General features: G+C 47.9%; 1 protein-coding gene and 1 long non-coding RNA gene across 2 annotated transcripts in view; one reads left to right on the plus strand and one right to left on the minus strand.

The window, feature by feature from the left end:
* SPSB4 (splA/ryanodine receptor domain and SOCS box containing 4) overlaps window positions 1-18835 on the minus strand; it is a 64892-nt gene that overhangs the window by 14517 nt on the left and 31540 nt on the right. The window lies entirely within an intron of this gene.
* Window positions 15259-17739, plus strand: LOC122230676. Its single transcript, XR_006207714.1, has 2 exons — window positions 15259-15687; window positions 17344-17739. It is a non-coding gene; the product is annotated as an uncharacterized LOC122230676 (long non-coding RNA).

Here is an 18835-nt window from a genome sequence, read left to right on the forward strand (position 1 = left end):
CTTCCTCTGTAGAAGGGGGACGATGCCTGCTTCGTCGGGTGTGGGGGTGTGGGGGCACGAGATGAGGGGCACGGGCTTAGGCCCTGGCGCACCTGGGTGATCAAACGTGACAGCTATTGTTTCAGAACAGTTGGTCCTTTAGAACAAAGTGAAAGCAGCTGGTGTAGACAGCGGGACGGACACCCCGTGTAGGATGCTTCCACGTCAACAACTGCTGGGGAGGCCCAGCAGCTGGTGCACCACGAAGCCCGCATCCGAATCTAGCTCGGTAAAATCCCAGACTCCAGCCCTCTCCATCAGCCCTTTCTACTTTGAGGATGTTCCTCCAATTTTTTCATCAGAAGCAGAAGCATGAGGAAAGCCATGAGGGTTGATCTATTTTCAAAGTCTATCTTGGTGTTCTTCTGGGCTCTTTGGCTGCATTTTTGGCCATAATAATAGTAAAAATCTAAACAGTCACAGCAAGGATGTACATAGCACTTCTAATGTCTGGAGATGGTCTAAGTCTTACTGTACTTATGCCTCACTATCACCCAATGAGGTAGCCCACTTACAGACTGAGGAAACTGAGGCACAGAGAGAGGTTAGGTAGCTTACTTGAAGCCAGCTTCAAGTGGTTAAAAGGGACCAGAACTCAGGCAGTGTGGTTTGGGACACACCTTATGTTGGCAGACTCTCCTGGGGAAGTGGGGTGACAGTCACTGAGGAAGAAACCTAGGTCTGCTGATTGTCCCCAGTCTCTGTGCCCCCATGCCCCAAGACTCAGCCTTGCTCCGTGTGTGTGTCAGGGAGGGGTAGCTCTTTCTTTGTGCGTGGAGATCCCTGGATGGACTGGAGGTGAGCCCCTGGCCCAACAAAGCCCAGCCATGGCTGGCAGGCAAGTGGTGAGATATGGGGCCAATGAGGGACTCTGCCTAGTCAGGGACAGCTACTAATGTGTGGTCCGGTCCACCTGGTTGCACCTGGGATTTGGTCTGAAGAATTTGGAAAGGAGAAGGAAGCCAGAGAAGACTGCCTTCCACTGTCATCCCTTCCTGAATCAGCCCCAGGGCCATGTACCCTGCAACCATCGAGGCTAATGGGGACAGTTGACTCCTGTTTTCTAGCAAATAGCCAAGGTCAGGCAAACTTCCTTCCACTTGGGAAACGTCATCACCCTAGCCTCTTGCTAAACAGCATAAGCCTCAGGGGTTTAATACGAAGGCCTTCTAATGGATTTATGGTGTTTATTTGACCTTTCCAAGTGTGAGCTCAGAAACAGGCCCAGAGGACGATGGTGGAAGCTTGTTTTTCTTAACTTAAGCAAAGCTGATGAGTAAACTGAATTCTTGGATGGAGTCTGCCTAGTTTTCTCACCCTGGCTCCCCCCTCCTTTAGCCAGAGGATCCAAGTAGCTCAAGAGGAACCCCGTATTTAGGGGATAGCTTGGGAAGAGAAAAAGTGTGTCTACTGAAAAGCGGCAAGTGATGATGTCTGTAAATAAAAATGTTCCGTGTGTAAAGAGCCATGATACAGCATAATAGCTAGCAAATTTGCAAACTCCTGCTCTATTTCCATTTCTCATTTCAAGGCAAATGGCTCTTGCTTTAGATAACTTTTTAAAAAGTTAATGGTCAGTACATGAATGAAAGCCACTTCTAGTATCACAGATGTGTTTGGATTTTAGACCAGAGGCGGCCAACTCCAATGCCTAGGGGCCAGAGGGGTGGCCTGTGTGAATGGCAGACGCAGGTGTGGGCAGTGGGCATGAGGGTTGGGAGGGGTGTCCTCCACTAGAGGGCGCACACAAGCTCCAGCCACGGATCCACGCAGGAAGGTGCGTCCGGTGTTACGGATTTCCTGCTCTTTCCAAAACCCCTGACATCCAGATTCTTATGTGACATTTCTGTGTCAAAACATTTCTAGGGCCAGACACAGACCCGGGCTAGTGGTGTCGGTTCACTGCCGAGTGAAGCTCATCTACCACCTTGTCAGAACCTGGTTAACAGTCATCCCACCCTGGGGGGAGGGGCACCCCCCATCCTCGTAAACTTCTGGAAGGTCCGATCCAACCACGGAGGCACAAACTTGATGGGATCCAGCAATGTGCTCACTGTTCCTCTATGCTGAGGATGACCCGAGCTATAATATCCACGATGACACTTAAGCATCCTGAACTTCACGAAAACCCCATTCTCTCTCTCTTGAGCGTCTCTCACCATGGATTCTGAGTATTCTGATTGGGAAGATCTCACTCACTTGGTCACCAAATGCACCCACTCCTTCGCACTCGGTTTTCCTTGTGTAGACAGACTGACGAACCAACCAGGTTGGCAAAATGTACAACCTCCTGTAGGGGTTAGGACACCTGGCAGTCTAGGGGCACTGGAGGGATCACCACAGAGTATCAGTAATGATACCACCACCACTATCCCACCAACGGTAATAATGGTTAATATGGAGCTCGTCCAAGTAACAGACACTTGCCCTTTGGCAACTCGTTCAGTCCTCCGCATCCTATGAGGCAGGTACCATGTTTACCCTCGTTGTAGAGACGAGGAACTCAGGAATCGAGAGGTCGTGTGATTCCCAAGGTCACCCAGAAAAGAGGGCAGAGCTGTTGGTCCCAGAATCTGTTCCTCACAAGACACTATTCAACACCCAGAACACTGATGTACTTGGTGTAAAATGTCCATATCTATTTTCCCATAAAATCAGACACCTTCTTATTTCTTATTTTACTCCGGACAACGGGTAGCAGATGGTAGAGGTTTAGCAACGAAAATATATTGGTAGAGAAAAATGACAGACAAAATTAATTTTTTTGTTAGTGTGAGTTGGACAAAGGCAGGAAAATATTTTAGTTCCGGTTGTGGCAAAACCAGTTTCTTAAAGGAACACAGATTGAGAATCCCCTTGACCAATCTTGCAAGTTGCCAAGAGAATAGATCTTAAATGAGAAGCTCTTACCACAAAAAAGATAAGGTACTAGGTGATGGGATGGAGGTGTTAGCTTCCCCTGCAGGGGTAATCATTTTGCAATATGAAAGGGTATCAAATCAACACATTGTACATCTTAAACTTACACGATGTTGTATGTCAATTATATCTCAATAAAGTTGGGGGGAGGTGGAGGCTTGTTTCCCAATTATAATAATAATAATAAAACAGCCGAAGACGGGCAGCCGCTGCCCTCTGCTGGGCCCTGCATCCGGGCCCAGCTCTGCCCCACTAGCTTGAGATGCATCACCTCTCTGGGCTGGCATAGTGAGCCAGACACAGCACCATCATCCCATGTTATTTCGCAGCGAGGAAAACAAGCCGGGAGGCTTAAGCTGCTGGCACAATACACAGACCTGGCGAGGGGCGGTCAGCGCTGGTGGGTATTCGCTATGCTTTCGTCAATTACCCCCTGGAGTCCTATGTTCCCTGAGGATCTGCTGTGTGCGAAGCTAGGTGCTGGGGAATCAGAAATGAGTCAGACACCCTCAATTTGGGGAGCACACAGTGTCCCAGGGGTCATGGGGGATAAAGGGTGCTCCCCAGTGCCATGCTCAGAGTGAGTGAGTTCACCCCTCCAATACTTTCTGCATGAGCATAACCGCCCTGTTGACTGAAGTCTGGAGACAGCTTCCTTGCAATGAATTTATTTTTTAATTCAGGTGAGGTGGACCTAACATAAAATTAACTATTTTAAAATAGACAATTCAATGGCATTTAATACATTCACAGTGTTGTAGAGTCATTACTTGAATCCAGTTCCCTTTTTATCCCTTTTTATCACCTTTTTATCACCCCCAGAGGAGATCCTGTACCCATTAAGCAACTGGTTCCCACCATCCCTCCTTCCTCCAGCCTCTGGCAACCACTAATCTGTCTTCTGTCTCTATGAACTTATCTATTTTGGATATCCCACATAAATGGAATCATACAGTACGTGGCCTTCTGTATCTGGCTTCTTTTATTTAGCAACAATGTCTTCAGGGTTCCTCCATGTTGTAGCATGTATCAGAACTTCATTCCTTTTTATGGCTAAATAACATTCCATTGTGTTGAAGTGCCATATTTTGTTTATTCCTCTGCTGATGGACATTTGGGTTGTTTCTACCTCTTTTTTGGCTGTGTCTATGTATATTTGGGTACAAGTATTTGAACACCTGTTTTCATTTCCCTTGAGTATATAACGAGGACTGGAATTATTGGGTCATGTGTTGACTCTATGTTTAACTTTTTGAGGAACCACCAAGCTGTTTTCCACAGTGGCCACATCGTTCTACATTCCCACCAGCAATTTCCCCATATCCTTGTCAACACTTATTTTCAAAAATGTGAATTTAGTTGGATGAGATTCCTGGAGTGAGAGACAGAAGACCCAGGTCTCGGCTGTGCCACAGACTCATTATAATATGGTAGTAATAGCGGCCAGCATTTCTACGGTGTGTGCTACACCAGGCACTATTTTAAGAACTTTCCGCAAACTAACTTCGTTTAATCCCACAACAGCCATCGGTATCTTCCTTTACAGATGAGGAAAATAAGTCACATGGAGGTCATAACCTGCCCGAGATCACTCAGCCAGTGAGTGGTTCAGGAGGGATCCGAGCCCAGGCAGTGTTAACGAAGGTTCTAACCGCCGCACACAGGGCGTCTCTGGGCTGCGGTTCTCAGCCTGCGTGAGGCAAAAGGGCAGGTCTCTTGGCCAAAGCCACAGGAGTTTTTTGCAAATGAATTTTTATGTAGAACCACAGGTAGAAGGGAAGGTGACCAGAGTGAGGGGCGGGGTCTCAGGTAATACCCTCAAGGTGGGGCCTTGAGGACTTCAGAGGAACAAGGTTTTGGGACTCCTTTGCAAGACCCACGATTCTGGGAAATGAATGTTGACACAAAACCTCAGACTTTGGTCCAATGGCTAGAAAGGGCACATTATTTGATACACCTTACATTTACCAAGCATGTTGTCTCTTTTCTGAGGACCTTCACAAATACCCTAGTTGCTATCAGAGTGAATCATTCCACAAATACACTCTAGAATATCTGAGGCCCTAAAGACTTCTATTTACTAGGATAGGCTTTTTAGGAACCAAAGAGACCTGCTGATTTCAGTTAGTGCAGACTGGAGAATTCCCACTCTTTTCTTGCCTTGGTTTCAGGTCCTGTGGCAATCTCCCACAAGCTGGAGCCTCTTTCCTGTCTTGTCAGTTCAAGCTTGGGATCTAAAATAATCACCAAGTATTGAGCACTTACTACATGCTGGGCCTGGTGCTCAGAATTTTTGACACATCATCTCCCTTAATCCTCACTGCAACCCATGAAGGATCCATGTGCCTTATCCAAAACCCTGGGGCCAGATTGTTTCAGAATTGAGAGAGTTCCAGAGTTTATTAATTAAGTTGCACATGCCATGTATTGCATAACATCCCTGTGGTCTGGGGCAGCGCCTGTAATCAAATACATTAATATTTCTATAGTGAGACCTATGAATATTCACACTGAGGGAAATAAGGAATGACTATAAATAGGCTCACACCCGTTCCAATGGAGTCTGGCTGCCAAATGAGTTTGCCCCAAACTTAGGAATAAAGTTCTGGTGTTCACAACATAGTCCTGCACCAATATCTCTGTTTTACAGAGAAATGAAGCTCTGAGAGGTTACATGACCGGCTAATTGGGGTAACGTAGCTGGTGAATACTGGAGATAGAATTTGAGTCAGAAGTCTGTCTTTAGCATTCATGTCTATAGCCACTTGGCAACATGGGGAAAGGGCACAGGGGTGCCCGGGTGGCTCCGCTGGTTGAGCGTCTGACTCTTCACTTTGGCTCAGGTCATGATCCCAGGGTCACGGGATGAAACCATGCGTTGGGCTCCATGATGAGTGTGAGGCCTGCTTAAGATTCTCTCTCTGTCCCCCTCTGCCCCTCTCCCCCATTCTCTCTCTTTCTCACTCTGTCTCTCTCAAAATAAAAAATAAAAATAAATTAAAAAAAATTTTTAAGAAAGGAAGAGAGCAAAGATTTCTAGGGAAAACAGCTGAATGTTCAAATCTCCGCTCTGCCACTTAGGAGCTATGGGAGCTGGGAAAATCCCTCACCATTGACCCTGAGCTTCTGTGAGGTCTTTAGGGCTGTTTTCAAATATTCCAGCTTTTACCCTCCAGGCACAGATCAGCTTTCCCTTTCCCTACTCATCTGCAGTTAGGTGTGACCATGCACTTACTTTGGCTAATGAAAGGTCAGTGGGAGTGCTGTGTATCACTTCCAAGTGGAAGTTTTAGCAGCCAGTATGTGCATTGCTGTCTTCTCCTTTCCATTAGGGACCATTAGAGGCTGTTCCTTTTTCCCTGGACCTGAAGGACATAAACCTTACAAAATAGAGCCTTGGGCTGACCAGGGATGGGCAAAAACAAACCTTGGTTGTTTGAAGTCAGTGCAATCTGGGGTTTGTCTATTACAGCAGCAAGACCTGGCCTACCCTGACTGAAACGGGCCCCTTCCCTCGAAAACAAGTGACGTGAAGACTGAATGAGGTGGCACCTGTTAAACTCCAAGACACTGCCTGGCAGTGAACGTTAGCTAATTCCTCTTCCGGCCTCAGCCTGAATTCCCCAGCTGTAAGGAATGGGGTATAATTGTTATCCTTCTGTGTGTGAATGAGTAAAACTGCTTGTTAATACCATGAGGCATTAACGGAAAGCATTTTGTGGGTGTTTACTTGTATATTCAGTCATACATGTCCCTCACCCCACTCTGGCTTTGATGGAGAGGCTGGGGAGAGGTGTGGAGGGGGAAGGGGGGGGTTGGGGACAGAACCTCAGCCCTGAGATAAATGGCCACCCGAGGACTCCAGGTTCCTGATGGAAGGGACAGCTGTGGGCTAAATATCCCCAAAGACAGGACTGCAAAGGGCCCGCTTGTGACAGGAGGAGGTCAGGGGGGCCAGGCAGCCTGCTGACAGCTGCTGAGCACAGAGAAGGCACCATTTCCCTCATGAGGGGCTTCCAGGCGAGCCCGCTCAGGCCGACAGATGGAGGGAGTGAGGCTGCGGGGAGGAGATTCTCTGTGATGAAAATGTGCAGTTGCCACGGGACTTGCATTAAGACCCCATTTAGCAACACCGATTAAGGAGCTATAAATAGCACCTGGGCTCTCTCACAGGCCATAAAACATACTTCCCTGCACTGCTCCCAGCCTGCAGCCTGCCCTGCTTAATTGGGGCTCAAAATAAAATACCTGGAAGGCCACTTTTTGATGGAAGGCCCTTGTTGTCATAGTGACCAGTTGCTGGGCTAGGGATGGGCCAGAGGCTTGACACAGGGCTTCTGAAGCAAAGGTGGGGGAGGAGAAAGCTGGGGAGGAGGAAGGGGGGGAAAGGGAATGGGGGGAGGGGAGGGAACACTGACAAGGGTTACTATGGAAGTCTGGAAGCACACATCAAGAGGCTAGTGGAGACATCAGCCTACTCCCCCACTGACTGTAAAAAATGGCAACCTCACCCATCACCTTTTCCGACCCATAGTCTAACAATGAAGACCATCGAGGCAAGGCAGTGGGCCTGGCTGGCCTTGGGTAGATATGAGAAGCAGAAGACTCGAGTTTGAGTCCTGGCTCAGTCACTGAAAACAGCAGCTGGGAGACCTTGGGTGGGCTTCCTACTCTTCTGGGCCTCTGGTCTTTTCCACCATCAACAAGAGACCGGATGAGAAGGTCTCTTCATGCACAGCTGGGGCTCTACAGCTGAACTCCCACCACTGTCAAGAAGAATGATGAAGCCCCTCTGGGTGCTGAGTCACCTCCAAGATATATGAAACGAAGAAAGCAAGGTGCACATCAGGGCATAAGGGGAATGCTGCTGCCTGCGTATCTGTGAAAAATCCCCTAGAAGAAAACCCAAGAACCTGACAGCAATGGTTGCCTCTGGGGAGGGTAGCTGGGAAAAAGGGTGGGCAGGAAACTTTTCACTGTTACATCTTAATTAAACTTTATGAATGTATTTAATATAAATACATTTTAAATTTAAAAAAATATGGGACTTCAAAAGGCCCAGGTTTAATGAATGAACAAATGACCAACTACATCAGTGGGGTCACCCTTACATGACTACTCTCTGCCTCATGTGCTCCTTGAACTTCTTGCAGTGTTCTGCACTTGGCTATGTGTTTTAAAGCCTCTGTGCCTTTGCAAATGCTATACCCATCTAGCAACAGCCTTTCCATCTAGCAACCTCATTAAATCTCAACTCCAATATCCCTCTTCTGTGAGCACTTCCTAGATGCCACAGCTACCCCAAACACCTGTTATTCTCCCCACTGTACTTCCTAGAGCACGTGATTAATCTTATCTCACTGAATTACCATTATCTGTGCAGCTGCTCCAATAACTAGGAGATTTTTGAGGCCGGGCCCCTATCTGATTTCAGAGTGTATCCCAGGACCTCACATAGAATGCTGCTCAGTATCTCTCAGGGATCACACACACACAGAGCATCCATTCCAGATGATTCCCTGCAGTTTATCTGCTGAAATTTAAGTCTCTACTTTCACACCACCTCCTCCCTTGGCCTCATTTGGGTGTGCTGGGAAAGTTACATTTTCACATTAGTCTGAGCAAAATACAATTAGGAAGGGATGCCCTGCAGCAAGAAATAACCACCGTGGATGCACCCAGCAACACACACAGCGAGGGGCCTGCCCCACTGCTCTAAAGAGAAAGGATTCTGTGGATTCTTCACGGCAAAGGTTACATCTGGGCCTTCACCTCAGCTGCCTTCCTGCCTGGATACTCAGGAATCCCATGGAAATGAGGCACCCACAGGAAGGGGCTGCCAGGCAGAGGGCCTTGGCTCTGCAATTTAACTGGTTGAGAGGCCTTGGCAAGCCCCTGACTCTCACCGGTCCCCATCCACAGCACGGGGGCTTGGACCAGGGTCCCTAAGGCTCTTCCCATTTGAAATCTCTACCTGGAATTTTAAACATCAGCCCAGGCAGGGCAGCACAGTGAGCAAAATCTACTCTAGACAAATAGATCTCTGAGTGAACACCAGAGACCAGAGGAGGGGACAGAAGGATATCCCAGTAGTTACAGGATGATATCACATGCAAGACACCCTCCCATGGGTAAACCCACAAACCTAAAGAAATACCTCCCTTTTTCCAGGTCTTTAAATTGGAGTCATCACTGAAATGTGTCTTCACCAGGACTGCCCCCTGTGGATGGCAGTGCAGGGAGGACAGAATCCAGCTGCTATTAAATGAAACTCCGGAGACAATGAAGTGAGGTTATCAGAAGGATAGCCTTGATTATCACCCTGATTTATCGAAAGATCGATCATTTACACACTTTCATTCTGTTAACCCTTATGTTAGTTACTAATGGATTTTTGGTGGGTTTGCTTCCAGCATCTTTTCTCTGCTCTTTTAATAAAACATACTCAGATTCCCCTGGGGAATATGCGTGTTCCCAAGACCCTGCCCCATCCCACCTGCGTGGGTGGAGATTGTGACCAGGGCTCAGCTAATCAGCACATTCCAAGCCAGTGGTCACCGTGATTGGCTCAGGAGTGGGTATGTGACCCAAAGAGGGCCTTAGAATGCATTCCAGGACTTGTGCTAGTCAAGGCTGATACAACAGGCTGGCTCCTGCAAGATAAGGAGGGAATAGGTTGGGATGCCTGGGTGGCTCAGTCGGTTGACCATCCAACCCTTGACTTCAGTTCACGTCATGATCTCTCAGTTGTGGGACTGAGACCTGCAGTGGGCTGTGCACTGAGCTTGGAGACTGAGATTCTCTCTCTTCCCCTGCCCCTCTCCTGCTCGTGCACATAGACACTCTCTCAAAATAAATAAAGATTAAAAAAAAAAAAAAAAAGGATGGAACAGGTGGCCCCAGGGGCTTCTTGCAGGCATTTTGGGACTTGAGAAAGAGCCCAACCATGGTGCCTCCAGAAATGTGTGTGCAGAAGGGGCTTAAGAGGTGGGATGGGGCAGGGTCTTGGGAACACCCATATTCCCCAAGGGAATCTGAAGATGTTTTATTAAAAGAGCAGAGAAAAGATGCTGGGAGCAAACCCACCAAAAATCCATTAGTAACTAACATAAAGGTTAATAGAATGAAAGTGTATAATGATCGATCTTTCAATAAATCAGGGTGATAATCAAGGCTATCCTTCTGATAACCTCACTTCATTGTGGGATGCCCTGTGGGATGAGAGATTTGGAGACTGGTCTATACTTAAATTGTGTTATTTCATGGAGATTGAGAGTATGAGGACCTAAAGCCCCATGAAGTAGCCCTAAGTCACCACTGCATGCAAAGGAAGAAGAGCTGAGAAATGGAGAGAAAAACTAGACCCTGGCAATAGTGTTTGAACCCTGGATGTAGGTGAGGCTGAAGCCCGATTTACCCAAGTACTAGTCAGTGATAAAAGCATGTACATTCCCTTTATTAATATAAGGTAGTTTGGGTCCGGTTTCTTGTTGCTTACAAGAGAATACAACTAATAAACCACCCTGGCTGTGTTAGGCCTTCTCTAACCCTGGACTTGAGTTATGGGACTATGATCAGAGGTTATTTCAGATGGAGGCACTGTAGTAGGTGTAAGAGGATCCCTGGTCCAGTGAAGAATGGAAGGAGGTAAGAATGGACATTAAGAGGCCTGGAGTCAGAAAGGATTCCAGAGAGGTAAGAAAACCGTGGCGGGCCATGCTATACAGTTGGAGGAGGAAGTCTGCCTTCATGGAGTAGCCTAAGGGCTCTGGAAAGCCCTCCTTGTGCAGTGCCAGTTTTCCGGCTGGTGCGTCAAAATCCACCTGAGCATTTTCCCCTCAAGTTCAGTACTACGAAAGAGACACAGAGAGTCAGGGAATGTACAAGTTAGAAGGGATCTTCAGGGATACCAGTCCATCAGGCACTGCACAGTCAAGAATCTGCTGCCCAGAGAGCTGAAGTGGCTGACTCAGTGCCCACATGGCCAGTCCAGGGCAGATCACAGGCCAGAACCCCTCAGATATGGTGTCCTTTCCGCTACCCATAGTTGTTGTCTAGTTAAGTCTGCTCTTTTTCAGCTCTCTCTCCTCTGCTATGAGAAAGCTCTGCCACCAGGTGGCGATGCGGAGTTGCCTCATGCTTTGTGGAATTGAGGTCAGTAGCCATTATGGATTTGCTTTTAAGAAAATGTATCTTTATTCATCTCAAAAGATAATTAGCATACAAAACTATGACTAGTTTGAATATAACTTGGAACACAAACCAAAGAATTATAATTGAGGCTACATATATTGTCGCTTCTTTACTAATTAGGTGCCTCTTTCTAACCTGGCCAATGAAGTAGAGAGAAGCCAGGCATTGAAGTCAGACTGACTTGGCTTTCAAATGCAGCTCTGCCATGTAGTAGCTGTATGTCTTTGGCAAGTCATTTCTCTATGAGCTCAACTTATTCATCTGTAGCAATGGGTTCACTGCTACTATAAACAGCGCTGTTGCAAAGGAGAATCTCGTTGCTATATTCTCAGGAACTTGTATATATAGTAGGTTTTCAATAAACCTCAGTTGGAAGAACGTGGTACCTAATGAAGTGCTTGGCACAGAGTGACAAGTACCCAATGACACTTATTACTAGAGGCAAAAGGGAAGTAGGTCTACCAGTGAATTGCAGGCCATGGTCAGTAAGAAAGGGCGCTTTGTAGGGGATGTAAGAACTCACTGGGAAGCTAGAAATCACAGTGTGTCGGTGGCTGCCTACTCCCTCACGACGTAAGACTGATGCTTTTTTCCCCCTTTTTTTTCTTTAATGTTTATTTATTTTGAGAGAAAGCATGTGAGTTGGGGAAGGGCAGAGAGAGAGAGAGAGAGAGAGAGAGAGAGAGAGAGAGAGAGAGAATCCTAAGCAGGCTCCATGCTCATTGTGGAGCCTGACGTGGGGCTAAATCCCATGACCCTGAGGTCATGACCTGAGCTGATATCAAGAGTCTGACACTTAACTGACTGAGCCACCCTGGTGTCCCAAGGCTGATGCTTGGCAACCTCACTGTCCGAGGTCCTCTCCTACCAGGTACCTCGGCTCTGAAACCCTTCTAGAAACCTCTATGCCTGGTGGGCAAGTTCTGCAGGAGAATTCCCATTTCCCCTTCTTTGTGACTTCCCCAGCCTCACCTATGCATAAGGGGCTAAACTGTCCCTAAAAACACAGTGCTATAGAAGATTCTCAGGGAACTGGCTCTCCTCACCTAACTCCATCTTCTGGGCTGACTTTCCAGGCTTAGGGCCTCATTCTCTCCATCCACAAAAAAGCTGCAGCTGACTTGGATGGTGCCCACATCCCCTCCAGAGGTGGGATCCTGGGAACCGCCCCCCCCCCCCCACTCCGGGCTGACAGGCCTTTCCAGGGGCGCAGAATTCCCTTAACTTCAAACCTCCTCTCAACTCTCACGGAGCAAATTATGTGACGCTTTTATTTTTCCCAGCTTGAATGGGCAGAGCTAGCACCTCATAAAGCGACAGGGAAAATATTTGGCTGGTTTCGTAAACCAGGGCCACAAAGGCTCGCTTGTGAGGGACAGCCCTGCCCATCTGGGCAGTGAGGTCCACAGACACCACTGCCCGCCTGACACCGGCCACCTGTGTGCAGACCATGAGGCCTGGCAGCCTCTCGGCTCTGCCGGGCCGTCTCCTCCCACGCACTTCCCGACCCTGAGCTGCCAAAACCAACCCCGGCCATTGGCACGGCCTAGGGCATTCTCAGGGGCATGCCTGGGAGGCTCTCAAAGAAGCTTCTGTGGACCTGTCAGCGGCAGCCACCGGGAGATGTCTGCCGCGTATCCGGGTCACAGTCTGGCCCCAGCAGGCTCCCCTCAAGGAACCCACCCAAATGCTCCCCTTCTGCAGACTCAAGTGCTCCCCGCCTCCCCGCCTTTGCTCCTGCCTTTCAGCCTGCCTGGAACACCTCTCCCATCCCCCCCATCAGGCCCATTCCTACTAGGTCCCACACCTGCACAAGGTCCTCCTTGGTCCATCCCCCCATAATTCTGCACCCACAGGGACTGTGCCTTTCCACGAGCTGACAGCACTCATTGCCCATGCCCTCATTAGATAATTAATCACACCCTTCCCGGGGTGCCTTTATTATTTAATGCTGGCATTATTTCGCTGACACCTCATTTATTTGAAACAGGGAAAGAGCTTTTTCAACATCAGTGAATTTTTCTGATAAATTATCCTTTTAAGTACCTAAACCTACTTTTAGTTTGATCTCCTTGGGTGGGAATTTTTCTAAAATGCATTATGCCTTCACCTTTAATTTTTTTCCAGTTTTACTGAGATATAACTAACATATAACACTGTACAGGCTTAAGGTGCACCACAATGATTTCATATATGCATATACTGTGAAATGGTATCATGCCCCCATCTAAAACCAGTCACCCTTAACACAATGGAATCCATTTTTTTTTTTTAACGTGTATTTATTTTTGAGACAGAGAGAGATAGAACATGAACGGGGTGGGTCAGAGAGAGAGGGAGACACAGAATCTGAAATAGGCTCCAGGCTCTGAGCTGCCAGCACAGAGCCCGACGCGGGGCTCGAACCCACAAACTGCGAGATCGTGACCTGAGCTGAAGGCGGACGCCCAGCCGGCTGAGCCACCCAGGCGCCCCAATGGAATCCATTTCTGAGGATTCCGTTAGAAAAGAAAATGCCACGTTTGGTCCTGGTTCTGCCTGGCTGCTGGGGTGGGAGCTGCATGCCCCTTTGCTGTGCTCTGAGAGCTCCCGCTTGCTGCTGCTCTCCTGAGCGCCCCCATGTGGGTAGGTGGTCCACGCTGCGGGCCCGCGCCTGTGTGCTTTTCTCTGGCCTCACTGCCCACGCTGGCTGCTGCTTCTGTTTGGCGAAGGCAGTGGGAGGCAGATGACCGGGCTGATGTAAATGCTAGTAAGGTGTGGATGAACAGAAAATAGTGTCTAAGAAGATTGCTCTAAACTTCAAAACAGAAATTGGGCTCCTTTCAAGGCCCTAAGTGAGTCTTTCCATTCATTCTCTGGGCTGAGGTTGTATAGGGCTTGAGGACGTGAAACAACTGTGCTCTTCCCATGTTGCTGTGCCCTCGGGGTGATGAGTGGGCTCTGTGGTGCTTGACCAAGAGTGGCTCCATAAGAAGACCCAGCTGACTTGCTTTGGGCAATGTGTGACTGGGATGGGGTCGCCCCAGGGCACCGTTCTCAGCTCTCACTTTAGAACTGATGGCTTCTTGAAGGGCGGGCTGCGTCATCTCTGCCTCAGAGGGGCCATGGCTCCAGGTCACTGGTGACTGCTGGCTCCAGAGGATGTACATTTGGGATGGGTGAGAATTTCTAAACTTTGCTGGAATGAGTTGTTCTGTCTAATCTCTGGTTCTTGGAAAACAGAGAGGTCAAACAACTTTATGCAGCACACAGGACAGGTATGGCCACTTAGGAGCCATTTCATTTCTTACAAGTTACCACAGCTGGTTTGGGCTGCAATAAATCCTCTTTTAAGGCCTGGGAATAGAGGTGCTGAACAAAGAGTGGGCTGGGCGTGGTGAAGTACACAGCCACTACTGTCAAGGACAGTAGGAAGAAAGGGCTTGGGTGGCCCTTAGAGTTGCCGGGTGGAGGTGGAGGTGGAGGTGTGGCTTGGTTCACAGGCAGGTAGCCTGTCTGCCTGAAACGTGGTGAGTTCTGTCAAGCAGTGTTCTCCTCCCTGGCAGTGCTTTCCTTGGGCAGCCACTTCAACCACGAGGCATCTCCAAGGTGCCACTCGGCCACCTGCCTTTGGGCACTGTTAGTGAGTTTGTAATCTCATCACACCCCAAATTACCCTTGCTCGAAAATCTTACATACACAAAGCTTTACTTCTTGCTTTCTCCTTTTAACCTTTGGGAGACCCTGCTGCCTCTCCAGCCTTGTTTCTTGCCATGCTCCATGTATGCCACTTGTTATCTCCGTTCCTAAATTATACCAAGCTCCTTCTCACCTCAGGGCCTTTGCACATACTGCTCCTGCTGCCTGGAATACCTTTTTCTTCACTCCCACCCCGCAACAGACATCTTGCTAGTTAATTTCTCCTCTAAGTTTAGAGGTTCCCTAGATTGGCTTTTTCTGACTCCCAAGACAGACCAGAGCTCCCTCATGCCCGCTCCCAGCACTCTCTGCTTCCCCTGTGTGCCACTAGCACCATAGGAACCACAGGACAACTTCTATAATTGGTTGTGACATGTCTCCCTGCTGAGTTCTAAGTTCCAGGACGGGGTCCCTGGCTGCCCTGTTCACTGCCTTATCAGCACCTAGCACAGGGTCTGGCACAGAGTACATTGTCAGTAAATATTCAATCAATCACTACACCCTCCACTCCAACCCCAGCCAAGCTGAGGCCTCCAGCCCCAGACCCTGAGGCCTCTCATAACTGTGATTTCCTGCTCTTTCTGCCTGGATACACCTTCCTGCTTAAGTAATTCCTGCTCTTTGATGAAGGAAGGAATGAATCAACGAAAGCATGAACCAACGAACAAACTATTAGGATTTCAGTTAATTTATATGGGAGTCATGAGGCCTTCCACTGCATTGGAAAGGCTCTGAACGTGTGGCTGGAGAAGCATTCACGGAGAAAAGGGCCTGGAGTGGGAGCGCTGCCTATAACAAAGCGGAATGAATTTACAAGCATCCCTGAAAATGCTTTTGGGAAATCCTAAAAAGTCTCTGGTGACCAAGGGCCGGTGAATGGAAATGAATAGTGCAGAACCTGTTATGATTAATTTAAGATGAGCACGCATCATTGATGCCTTTCATGTTTAGTGTGCTGTCTGCTGCTTAGCTTAAGGGAGAAGGAAAAATGTTCATAAGGTGGACAGAACTTGGGTGTCCATTATTTGGGGAGTATTATGCAGGTAATGATAAGAGTTACCTGGCAGTGGTCAACTTCTATGTGCCAAAGTCATGCGGGGCAGTTTATATGCATTGTATTATTTATTAATGGTCAGGAGACCTTTGACAGGTGGGATCTATCTCCATTTTCCAGCTGAGAAGACAGAGGCTCAGAGAGGTTGAGGAGCTCAGCCATGATGACAGAGGAGCTGTGGCAGGGTTGGGCTCTATCCCTGGTAGCTAGACTCTGAAGTCTCTGCCAGGCTGCAGAGTGAGGTTCTGGGCAGGTGCCTGTGGGGGAGCGTCCCCCAAACTGAAGATGCAGTGTTGCCATGGAAACAAGGTTCCCAGCCTCGGGTCCGGCTGGGTCTGTTTGACCCACTGTTTAGTCAAGTGCTCCCCAGCCTCCCAGCATGGGCGTCTGCAGTGGGGAGGAAGGGGAGGGTGGGCCACTGCAGTACTCAGGCCAGCCTGCTGAGGGCTGTGGCAGTCTCCAAGGGGATGGCAGTTGGGCTCTAAGTTCCCCCAGCCTTCTCCAAAGGGACTCCTCCACTGCCAGCCTGGAAGGTCTGGAGAGCATGTTTTAAGACCAGTGTCACTCCTATGTGACAACTTCCACCTGTTCGTCTACACTTGCAGAGTTGCTGGTTTCACGAGAAGCCAGGCCTTCGCCTCCCTGAAGTGACGTTCCCTGTGTGGTCGTGGTGTATCTCCAACACTAGCAGGGTAGCTACAGGGCTTGGGCCTGGAAAGCAGAGGCCTCTGACCATTTCACAGGGACTCTGTCGGGTTTATGCAACAAGCATTGCCCAGAGAGCTGCCTGCAAGGGTACCCTTGCCTTCTCTCTCAAGGCTCCAGGCCCACACCCAGGGCTGCTAAGTCCTGGGATCCAGGATGCTCGCTCTGCAAGCTGTGCCCCTCCTCACCCTTGGCCTCACCTGTTGAAGCCATCGTAGTGCATCTTTCTGAGCACACAGAGGCCTTTGCTTCACGTTGATTGAGCAGATGAGCCTTTCCCCTACGTATTAGTTTGTTTGGTCTGCCCTAAAAAAAGTGCTACAGACTGGGTGGCTTAAGCAACAGAAGTTTATTGTCTCACAGCTCTGGAGGCTGGGAGTTCAAGATCAGGGTGTCCGCACAGTGGGAGCCTTCGAGGGCTGTGAGGGAGAATCTGTTCTACCCGCTTTCCCCTAGCTTCCGGTGGTTTGCAGGCCATCTTTGGTGGTTCTCGGCCTGTAGACATGCACCCTGATCTCTGCCTTCTTGTTCACACGGTGTTGTCCCTGTCTCTGTGTCTGGATCTCCCCTTTTTATAAGGACACCTATCTTATTAGATTAGAGCCCACTGGAGTGACCTCATCTTAACTTACATCTTATTGTATCTTATTTGGAAAAATAAGGTTATATTCTGAGGTTCTGGGGGTTAGGGCTTCAACATACCAGTTTTAGGGGAACATAAGTAAGCCCGTAACACTTTGTTTACTTTATGCAAGGGAAGATGAGGGCTACCAAGGAAGAACAAACCAGCTCAGCAGCTGGTACGTCTGGAGAGCCAGGAGAGAAAGACTGAAACATATATGCAAAAGGCAGCACAGAGGGGCAGAGCCATGAGCCAAAGGACCATGACCCCTGCCACAGACTTGTGGCTTCTGGGCATGGGCAAGCCCAGTCAGGACAATACTTGGCCCATGCCCAATGGTGGTGTAGTTTCCAACAGTCTCTGGCAGAGGGGATTCTCAGAAGAAGGTAAACATAGACTCTGCTGGACTTGAGCTCAGGGGACCCCAAGAGGCCAGACCTGGCCTCAGCACTAGCCCATTCTGATGCTACAATCTCTTGTTCTGAACTAAGTCTGAGTTGACAATAAAACATCTTCTTGACAAGACTAACAACCAAGCTCACTTAATATAAATCTCCTCTAAGTAAATGGTCCCCCAATCTTGAGATTCTACAAGGCACTAGCCAATGTTCAAAGCTTTGACATATACATGTTTAATTAATTAGATAAACTCTTTCTGGAAAATCGGTTGGCACTCAGTGTCGGCAATCTCAAAAACAGTTTATATTTCTTGACCTATTATTACTCCTAACAATCTACCATGCTGATATAAATAAAGAGAACAGCTAGTATAGGTAAAAGCATTCACTGCAGTGTTATTTACAAGAGGGAAAAGTTGGAAACAAATGTATAAAATAGAGGACAGTTAATTAAATTATGGTATGATTAAATGGTGACATACTATTTATTTAGTTATTAAAAATTACATTATACCACCAACACCACGACTACTTATCACTGTTCTGTAAGTGAAAGAGGAAAAAGAAGGCAAAATTGTCATTTTCTGCAGATGGTTTGCTTGTATACCCAGGAGAACCAAAAGAGAAGCTTCGAGAGAAATAAGAATGCAGTGAAGTAGAAAATTACTGGTCATCAAAAATCAACAGCTTCCCTGCAGGCATATAACAAGTTGGGAAATATAATGGAAGGTAGGATTCCTTTCATAATAACAACAAAAAAGATAAAATACTTAGGGATAAACACAACAAGAAATGTGTAAGTCTTGTAAGAATAAAAATGTAAATCACATTGAAGGACATAACAGAAAACTTGCCTAAATGGAGAGATATATTTTATGCGTGGACCGCAGTACTCAGTAACTCAAAGATGTCAATTATCCCCTAAAATAATCCATAAATGTAGTATGATCTCGATTAAAATACCAATGGGACTTCGGGGGGACCTTACTAAAATGATTAAAGTTTATCTGGAAAAGTAAACACAAAAGAAACAGAAAAATGCAAAAATAAGGAATAACGAGGCAGAAGCAGTCCTACAGGCTATTAAAACAGATTTTTAATCACTGCATTACAGTAATTAAAACCACTTGGCACTGGTGGAGGTCTAGACAGATAGTGAAATGCTGTACTTCTCCAGCAATTGGTGAACCTATCTGCTGCTGGGTGAGAAAATGGTCCTGACGGGGA

The sequence above is a fragment of the Panthera tigris genome, chromosome C2 (genome assembly GCF_018350195.1).
Source record: "Panthera tigris isolate Pti1 chromosome C2, P.tigris_Pti1_mat1.1, whole genome shotgun sequence".
Classification (NCBI taxonomy): Eukaryota; Metazoa; Chordata; class Mammalia; order Carnivora; family Felidae; genus Panthera; species Panthera tigris.